Raw genomic sequence first — 9,825 nt, 5'->3', positions numbered from 1 at the left:
AAGATGGCAAGATGAGCTTCTGTCTACAAATGTGTAGAGGCTGGCCGGGAGTGAAAGTGGTTGGGGGCCGGGCAGATGCCTAGAGATGGGAGAAACTCCAAAATTAATTCTGAATATCTCATAGTCATGGGGGCTGTCGATGTTGGTAGTTTGGGTAGAAGGGATAGAAAAGATGAAAACCTTTCCCAGGCTAATAAGTGTAGAAATTCTCTGGAGTAGATATCTGTTGACCTAGAACCCATTACCCTTGTATAGAATTCAGGAGATCTATGAATGTGGGTGGGGGGAAAAGAGGTCTTTGTTTTTGCTAACATAAAATGAAATGTAGCATTTCCTTCACTTACAAACGTATGCAAGTGATGCTGCAGTATTAGTGAACCTGAGGCTTGTCACCAGTGGAGATCACAGATGCTTTCAAATCACATTCTTATGTTGTAGAAATATTTGTGTTCATCACTACTCTGAAATTATGATAGAAATTAGACTCACTGCTAAACTTGTTTCTTAATACACAGGAAGTACATATATTATTGCTATATTGCATCTTTTCACCTAGATTATTGTATTTCAAAGTTATCCATTTCTTTTGTAGTCCTCTATATTTTGTTTTATACATTTGAAAGTATTATTCTGAGAAGGGGTCCAGCAGTTTCACCAGATTGCTAAGGGCTCTGGCCCTGGAGCTCTGCTCTGGAGGCTGCCCTGTGGAAAGCCCAGCGCCTTCCTCCGCAGCCGGGCCCTCCGGCCCTTCAGAGACGCTTTTAAGGCAGCTCTGTAGACACATGGACAAATGTTTCAGATGCCATGATAAAGGAGTATTTCAGCATGGTTATAGCTTGGTAAAAATATTTGTTCTAGCTCTTGTACTAGTATGTGGACAAGAACTGAAAAATAATTAAGAAAAATGAAACTAGCTATGTTTACTTTTCAGGTCGTCACGGCGGGGTATTGGGAAAAGTTTTCAATTAGCAATAATCGCGCCTCGGATAAACCTCATTGGCTACGATACTGCCACTGCGCAAAGCTAGCTATGTTTACTTTTAAAGTGTTATCTCTTCAATACTACTTTTTTTTTTTTAAAGCCTGTATCATCTTTTTTACCTAAGTAATATATCTTCATTGGTGAAAAATTACAAAATGCAGTTATAAAAAAAAGAAAAATGTTCAGTCTTCCTTAACCAGTTAAAAAAAAAAAGTTAAGTGCTGCATTTTTAAAAAATGCATCATAGCATTTTTTAAAAAATGATATAGAGCTATATGCTCTGACCTGGAAAGATTCCTATTGCATATTAAGTAAAAAAGCAAGAATAATACATAAAATGGGATCCCATTTTTGTTTTTTAAAAGAGGATGTATGTACACATATGAAAATGTCTAGGAGGCCACACATCAAACAGGCATCAGTGTTAACAGTCTACGATGATGTGGTAATATTAGCCAATACCAGTTTTGTTCAAGGAAAGGAAATCCTCTAAGGAAAAGCACAATGTTGATGCTAGGATTAGCAGCTTCAGGGTGTCCCGGGTATATCCTGTGGCAGCCTATAGAGGTGGCTCCATGCGTCAGATGGCTGGTGCCTGGGAGGGGCCCCCTGGACACCCCCACGGAGCCCTTTACGGCCTGAGCCTCAGCTTTGCAGGCTGGAAGGTACTATATGGTTTAATACCCAGAAAGTGGTTTGTTTCTGGAGAAATGATTACATTTACAAGGAGCAAATGCATAAACCAGAATCCAAATGTTTTAAATTAGAATGATAACAGCTGCCTAGCAGGGTGTATGAAAACTGGACAAGAGGATGAACTCAAATCTCTTAGCAGAGAGCGTGGCATGTGGGAAGCCCTCAGTAAAAGAAAGCGATTGTTGTTAGGAGGTTTCCCCGGAGTTATCTGAAGGAAGGCGAAGCTGGCCAGTGACCATAAGTAACGGTGGAGGTTTACTTCCCCCGTGCATGTACGCTGCTGAGGGCTTTGAGCGTATCCTCTCGTTTCATGTTCACACACCCTCAGCTGTTATTCCCATTTTCCAGACGGGGGACTGGGCATAAAACAGCTAAGAAACTGCACTGTGACAGAACCAAGGTTTGACCTCACTCTGCTGACTCAGCCAGCATTGCCTTTGAGGATGACTTGGTGTGCATGAGCTTGGAGCATGGGTGTCATCTGGATGGTCTTAATGGCAGTACCATGTAGCTGTAGTGCCAGATACCTCCATATCCACTCTCTGGGTGTGGCTGGCAGTGGGTCACTAACCTTGCAGTGGGTCCAGCTAACCTCTCTCTGCCTCAGTGTCCTCGTGTGTAGAATGAAGATAATATTAGTATCTACCTCCTAGGTTGTTGTAAGGGTTAAATGCTTTTAAAATGGTGATTGGCACATAGCAAGTATTCGGTTAACGTTAGCTGTTGATGTGATTGTGTTTGTGGTTGTGAATGTTATCTACCACCAGGACTGATCAAAGTGCCCAGTTGTGGGTCTGGGCATTTTGTCCCCTACTTCACACTGAAGATATAAACACCAGTTCCTGGCGCTTCCACAGGGGGAGTGCCACTCAGCCAGAAGCCGGCTCATGGCTGGCCAGCGCAGCGGTGGTGGCGGGAGCCTTTCTCGCCTCCGTGGCAGCGTTAAGGATGCCCAACTAATGGCTTAGGCCCACTCCCCACGGGGCTCCCGGGCTGCCAGAGTGATGTCTGACTGCCAGCTTAGGCCCGATCCCCTGGGGAGTGGGCCTAAGCTGTCAGTCAGACATCCCCCAAGGTGTCCCGACTGGGAGAGGACACAGGCTGGGCTGAGAGACCCCCCCACTCCCCCAGTACATGAATTTTCATGCACCGGGCCTCTAGTGCACAAATAAAGGTGTGAACTGAATATACGTGGGTTGGCCCCACATATATGGGTATGTCCTTTTGGGCAGTAACCACTCTGAACTTAGTCCATCCAGGCTCCAGGCAGGAGCTGTGAGACGGAGGAAATCCAGTCCTTGCCCGGCTGGGACCAGGCTCTGGGGCCTCCACTGGGACCTGTCCTTGGACACCGGACTCGGATGAGCACAGTTCTTGCAATGTGCCTGCAGCAGGGCTCAGGTGTTGGGCTGAGTGTGGTCTCACACAGGCCTGTAGGGGCTGGTAAAGTGGCTAGTTCTCCCCTCAGCTGGACCTCACTGCAGGCCCAGGAAGCTGGAGGCTGTGCTGTTTTCATTCCTGGCCCTTATTCCAAGACAATGAATTTCTCCTCAGCAACAGTAATTCTTTATTATTGAAAGACAGCTGCTGACAAGAATGTTTGCATGAAAACCTTCCCTTCCATCTCCACCTTCTCACAAAGTACACGTCCACCCTCCCACTGCACCCTCAGGGTACACCCAGGCCATCATCACCATGTTAGCCATATCCAATGGCTATTGTACTATTATTGCCTTAACATTTTACTTTGAATGTACTCCTTTTTTTCTCAAATAAATTAATTTGCCAGGAACTTTATATCAGAAATACTGCTAAAATTACAGATTTAATGAGCTGTACTTTTCTTAATATACATTAAGATAAATATATATATATAAGTATTAAACATTTTTAAAGTTTTCCCATGGATCACCTAAAATCACCCTCGCTGTGTGGCCCTTGCCAGTGGTATCCCAACTCTGCCAAGGGAAACCCTGGCAAGGTTTGTAAACTCTTCGGGGGGCCCTTCCCAGTCACCCAATTTGACTTGTCTTCCCAAGACCCCTCGCCTGTGCCCTGTGGGCAGCCTCAGCAGGAAGGAGCGGGTCTGTTCCACGCTGCAGGTGGTGCCCTCTTCCACTCAAACCTGGATGTCCTTCTTTTCAGATGGAGAAAGACCCATTCTTTTTTTTTTTTTTTAATGTATTTTATTGATTTTTTTACAGAGAGGAAGGGAGAGGGATAGAGAGTTAGAAACATCGATGAGAGGGAAACATCGATGAGAGGGAAACATCGATCAGCTGCCTCCTACACACACCCTACTGGGGATGTGCCCGCAACCAAGGTACATGCCCTTGACCGGAATTGAACCTGGAACCCTTGAGTCCGCAGGCCGATGCTCTATCCACTGAGCCAAACTGGTTAGGGCACATTCTTTTATTGATCACTGATGAAACAGGGTGAGGATTCTAATTGGCTCACCTCCCTAGGGAATGATGTGGCCAGACAAGGCCCTGAAAAGGGGGGCATTAGAGAAAAATGGAGGTTGGTGGCAGCTACAGAGAGAGGATAGACATGCCCAATTGTCTGATTGGAGGAAAGATATTTGCCTCTTTTCACAAAAACAAGTGATGGATAACATTTGCCTCTTTCTCAAAGAATCTGAGGCAGAGAATGGATGTGGAAGCACAAGGGCGTTGCGGGTTCTTGCTCCATCCATTACTAGCTATATAACCTTGGGCGAATCCCTTCACCTCCCAGAACCTCCCTTTACTTCCAGTAAAGTGGGACTGGTGACATTTAGTCACACTTGTCTGATCTGCTCTCCAGGCTGGGTAAGGATTGAATGAGCAAAGGAAAGCATGAATGCTCTGCAAACCCAAAGGCAGGGTCCTCATCTATGGATGCGCTTTGGAGTAACCTGGGAAACTAAAAAACAAAACAAAAAGCAATACCAATGCTCCAAGACCCAAGTCAAGAGATTATGGTTTAATTGGTGTGGAGAGGGTATTGGGCATCTGTATTTTTAAATGTGCTTCCGGTGGTTCTGATGTGCAGCCAGTATAAGAACCACCTCCCCAGAGCTGTGTCATCCAATGTACTTGCCAGTAGCCACATGTGACTATTTAAATGTAAATTAATTAGAGTTAAATAAAATTTAAAATTTGATTCCCCAGCCACACTAGCCACATTTCAATTATGCAATAGCCACATGTGGCTAGCGGCCGCTATGTTGGACAGGGCAGATATAGAACAGTTCTATCATTACAGGGAACTCTATTGCCTCTGAGAGTGTGGTCCATGGCCCACAGCATCAGCATCACTTAGAGCTTGTAAGGAATGCATAATCGTAGGCCCATGCCCAACCTGCCAAATCAGAATCTGGATTTTATTTTATTTTTTATTATTATTATTCTTTAAATTGTTTTATTGCTTAAAGTCTTACAAAGGGTATTACATATGTCTCCTTTTTCTCCCCGCCCTTGACAATCCCCTGGCCTCCCCTACCCCCCAGTGTCTTATGTCCATTGGTTATGCTTATATGCATGCATACAAGTCCTTTGGTTGATCTCTTAACTGCCCCCTGTTGCCCCCCCTCAACCCTCCCCGGCCTTCCCGCTGTAGTTTGACAGTCTGTTTGAGGCAGCTCTGCCTCTGTATCTATTTTTGTTCGTAAGTTTATAATGGTCTTTATTATCCATGAATGAGTGAGATCATGTGGTATTTTTCCTTCATTGACTGGCTTATTTCACTAAGCATAATGCTCTCCAGTTCCATCCATGCCGTTGCAAATGGTAAGAGTTCCTTCTTTTTTACAGCAGCATAGTATTCCATCGTGTAGATCAGGGGTCTTCAAACTACGGCCCGCAGGCCACATGCAAATACAAATATTGTATTTGTTCCCGTTTTGTTTTTTACTTCAAAATAAGATATGTGCAGTGTGCATAGGAATTTGTTCATAGTTTTTTTTTTAAACTATAGTCCGGCCCTCCAACGGTCTGAGGGACAGTGAACTGGCCCCCTGTTTAAAAAGTTTGAGGACCTCTGGTGTAGATGTACCACAGTTTTCTAATCCATTCATCTACTGATGGGCACTTAGGCTGTTTCCAGATCTTAGCTATGGTGAATTGTGCTGCTATGAACATAGGGGTGCATATATCCTTTCTGATTGGTGTTTCTGGTTTCTTGGGATATATTCCTAGAAGTGGGATCACAGGGTCAAATGGGAGTTCCATTTTTAGTTTTTTGAGGAAACTCCATACTGTCTTCCATAGTGGCTGCACCAGTCTGCATTCCCACCAGCAGTGCACGAGTGTTCCCTTTTCTCCACATCCTCTCCAGCACTTGTCGTTTGTTGATTTGTTGATGATAGCCAGTCTGACAGGTGTGAGATGGTACCTCATTGTTGTTTTGATTTGCATCTCTCGGATGATTAGCGACTTTGAGCATGTTTTCATATGTCTCTTGGCTTTCTGAATGTCCTCTTTTGAAAGGTGTCTATTTAGGTCCTTTGCCCATTTTTTGATTGGATTGTTTATCTTCCTTTTGTTAAGTTGTATGAGTTCCCTATAAATTTTGGAGATTAGGCCCTTATCAGATATAACATTGGCAAATATGTTTTCCCACTGCAGTGGGCTTTCTTGTTGTTTTGTTGATGGTTTCTTTTGCTGTGCAGAAGCTTTTTATTTTGATGTAGTCCCATTTATTCATTTTCTCTTTAGTTTCAAGTGCCCTAGGAGCTGTATCAGTGAAGAAATTGCTTTGGCATATGTCTGAGATTTTGTTGCCTTTGGATTCTTCTAGAATTTTTATGGTTTCCTGTCGTACATTTAAGTCCTTTATCCATTTTGAGTTTATTTTTGTGTATGGTGTAAGTTGGTGGTCTAGTTTCATTTTCTTGCATGTATCTGTCCAATTTTCCCAACACCATTTATTGAAGAGACTATCTTGACTCCATTGTATGTTCTTGCCTCCTTTGTCAAGTATTAATTGAGCATATTGGTTCGGGCTGATTTCTGGGCTCTCTATTCTATTCCATTGATCTGTATGTCTGTTCTTGTGCCAGTACCAGGCAGTTTTGAGAACAGTGGCTTTGTAATACAGCTTGATATCTGGTATTGAGATCCCACCTACTTTGTTCTTTCTCAGGATCGCCAGAATCTGGATTTTAATGAAATTAAAATCTCTAGAGTTTTTGTTACATTTTGTCAAACACTGTTCTAAAGCATACATTCCACTCATTTGTCCTTTCAACAAATATTTATTTAATGCTTGGTATACGCCAAGTATATTCAAGTGATGAAGGGTGATTAGGGAAAAAGACAGCAATGTCTTCCATCTTAGCAGGAGGAAACAGACATTAAGCAAGAAAACCAAACTCAGAAGCAAACTTATTTCAGAGTTAAAAAAGTAATCCAAGGGAATATGCTAGCTAGAGAGTGACTCTGGGGACAGGGTGACCACTTTAAATTGGGGTGAGGGAGGGTCAGAGAGCATCTCTGAAAGGAAGAGATATTTGAGTGGAGCCTGAATGACAAGGAACTGGCCAAGAGAAGATGTGGGGGCAGTGTATTCTGGACAAAAATAACAGCAAGTAAAAATATACTTAAAGTAGGTTGCCAGATTTAGCAAGTAAAAAATACAGAATGTTCACTTAAATTTAAACTTCACCTAAACCAATACTTTTTAGTATATCCTAAATATCACATGGGACATACTTATACTAATCAAAGTTTTGCAGTTTACCTGAAATTTGAATGTAACTGGACACCCTGTATTTTATGGAGACCTTAGCTGAAAGAGGACTTGGGGGGAAGGGCAGGGGGGGAGGGGGCGCAAGCTGGAGGAGCACAGGAGGAGCAGGGCGACGGGGTGGGTAGTCAGGGAACAGGGCCCCACGGGGCAGGGTCGGAGAGAGAGCAGGGCCCAAAGCTGGGACTACACAAAGGCGAGTTTTAAACGACAAAATGGTCATGAGGGACCGTACTGACCGCGGCTGTTACTTCCCCTCGATGAAGTCATTGGCTTTACCTTCCTGCAACCCTATGGTTTCTGGGAAGGGCTTCTGGGAAGATGAACAATTGTCCGGGCTGTTATGCCTGGGCGGTGCTTGGGGAGACCTCGGGCCGCTGCTTGACCTGCCTGAGCATAGCGTGCGGTATATATTGTTTGGTCTGAGCTTTTAAGTGCTCTTTCCCTGTTTGTTTGTTTAATTCCTGTGCTTTTGTATGTGATCCCCTATAAATCTTCCTCTCCTTAAGGACTATGTTTGACAACTTCATTTCCCCCCAACTAGAGACATTTCCCCTGCTAGGGGTCAAAAAGATTAATTACCCTAAACTGAGCGTTACAGGCACCCTCCGGTTCACACATGACCCCGCAGCGCACGGCCCCTGCCATGTTAGTAGAAGAACGCAGCGAGAGCAGACCTGTGCCCAGGAGCAGTGACATCCTCGAAGCCCAACTGTATTCCTGTCGGAAAATGAACTCCTGACCCCACAGCACATGTGAGGGATCCGGCAGTAGGAGAGGCCTTGAAGAGGTCCTGTTCAGACACTTCAGTTCCCATCTGAGGAAATGAGGCGCTGGGGGGATTGTGATTTACCAAAGGTCCCCAAATCGACGGTGGGGCCGGAACCCAACCCCAAAGCTCCTAACTCCCTGTCCAGTGTTTTTTCCACCCAAGTTGGGCTTTCGGAGGGGGTGGAAGTTAGCGGGGCGGGAGGGGGTCAGGGGAATTGGGGAGGGAGGTGGGAAGGGCAGCAAAACAGCAGCTGACTCGCAAAAAGTGCTTCAACATTTCCAGAGCACTTCCCTACATCATCTCATTCAAGGCAGGTACTATTTCCATTTTGCAAGTGGGGAAGCTGCGGCTCAGAGAGGTTCCGTGACTTGTCCAAGATCACACAGCTGTTAAGTGATGGAACCAGGAGTCAAACCCAGATTCAGACTCCCTTGGTCTGTTCCCGCCATTACCTGGGAAAAGTGGACCAGGAGAGAGCAGCGTGTTGGTCACCGGTGTGGTCAGATCAAAGGCAGGCAGGTGTGAGACGGCTTGCCTGGAGCCATGTTGGGCACTTTACATGCACAATCTCCTTCAATCATCTCATTAAGTTTATGAAAGGGGTATGGCCTCCACCTTACAGTAAAACTGTGGAACTGAGGCTCAGAGAGGGTAAGTGGCCGCCCAGTTGGTTAGTGACAGAGTTAGATTTCAATCCAGATCTGTCCAGCTTGAGAGCCTCAGCGGGTCCCCACTGGGATTGGGGGGTGGGGGTGGGGGTGTCAGTGAAAGTCTGCAGAATGAAACTGGTCATGAGAGAGGCACAGAGAACATGCAGGCTAAAAGGACCAGGAAGGCTTAGGTGTATAATCAATGAACCTTTCAGGGATGGGGGAGGAGTGGAGAGAGACTCGTCCTCCTCCGTGGCTCTCCTCACCTCTGTATGCACGGAGTGTCCCGAAAGCGTTAGACCAATTCCCTCTTCTTTTTACAGTCTGTAGATTTGCGTGGGGGCTGAAATGAGGCTCCACCTGTGTTGTGGGTAGGCTCCACTCTTAGCACTTCAGTGTCCTGGCCCTCTGCTTCTCTGGCCACACCTAACAGGGACCCCTTCCCCCGGAGCCGCCCCCCTTCCAAAGACCACCAGCATTAGGCAGGAAACAGAGCTGGATTGCCTTGTTTTTACACAAGAACTTGTCCCATCTTGTCCTGCCTCTTTCCTCCCACCTCCCGGCCTCCTAATTTTGTTTCCAAAATAATTGTGAGTTTTTCCCCAGCTGAGGTTCCTGATCTGGCTACTAGTGGGGAAATTCCTACCACGCCTCCCTTATCTTTTCTAGTCAACCATCTTGGTTTTTCTGTTGGTAAAGGCAGCATCACTGACAATCTTCCCATTTGCCCCCGTACTCAATTCAGTCCCTACGCATAGTAGGTTCACAGTAAGTCTTTCTGTTCTGAACTGACAGCTCCAGGGAGTAAGAAGTGGTATTATCCTGAGGGGCTGTCATGGCTAGTGTTTCCCTTGTTTAGACATCTTTTGTAGCTAATGAATTTCTCAAGCCTGGTGTCTGGGACATTCCTCAGAAGCCTCCCCATTAGGACAGTCACTGGATGACCCTCTTGTCCTCCGCAGGAATGCTGGGAGTCAGCACATCTGTTCCAGAGG

The 9,825-nt window shown here is 45.4% G+C and overlaps 1 pseudogene; it reads right to left on the bottom strand.

Moving 5' to 3' along the window:
* Positions 1–894: 894 nt before the first annotated feature.
* LOC118670390 lies at positions 895–1,026 on the bottom strand (annotated as a pseudogene).
* Between the last annotated feature and the right edge of the window lie 8,799 nt (positions 1,027–9,825).

The sequence above is a fragment of the Myotis myotis genome, unplaced genomic scaffold, assembly GCF_014108235.1.
Source record: "Myotis myotis isolate mMyoMyo1 unplaced genomic scaffold, mMyoMyo1.p scaffold_m19_p_15, whole genome shotgun sequence".
Classification (NCBI taxonomy): Eukaryota; Metazoa; Chordata; class Mammalia; order Chiroptera; family Vespertilionidae; genus Myotis; species Myotis myotis.
The sequence above is the reverse complement of the archived record's forward strand: the minus strand, read 5'-3'. Positions and strand labels throughout refer to the sequence as shown.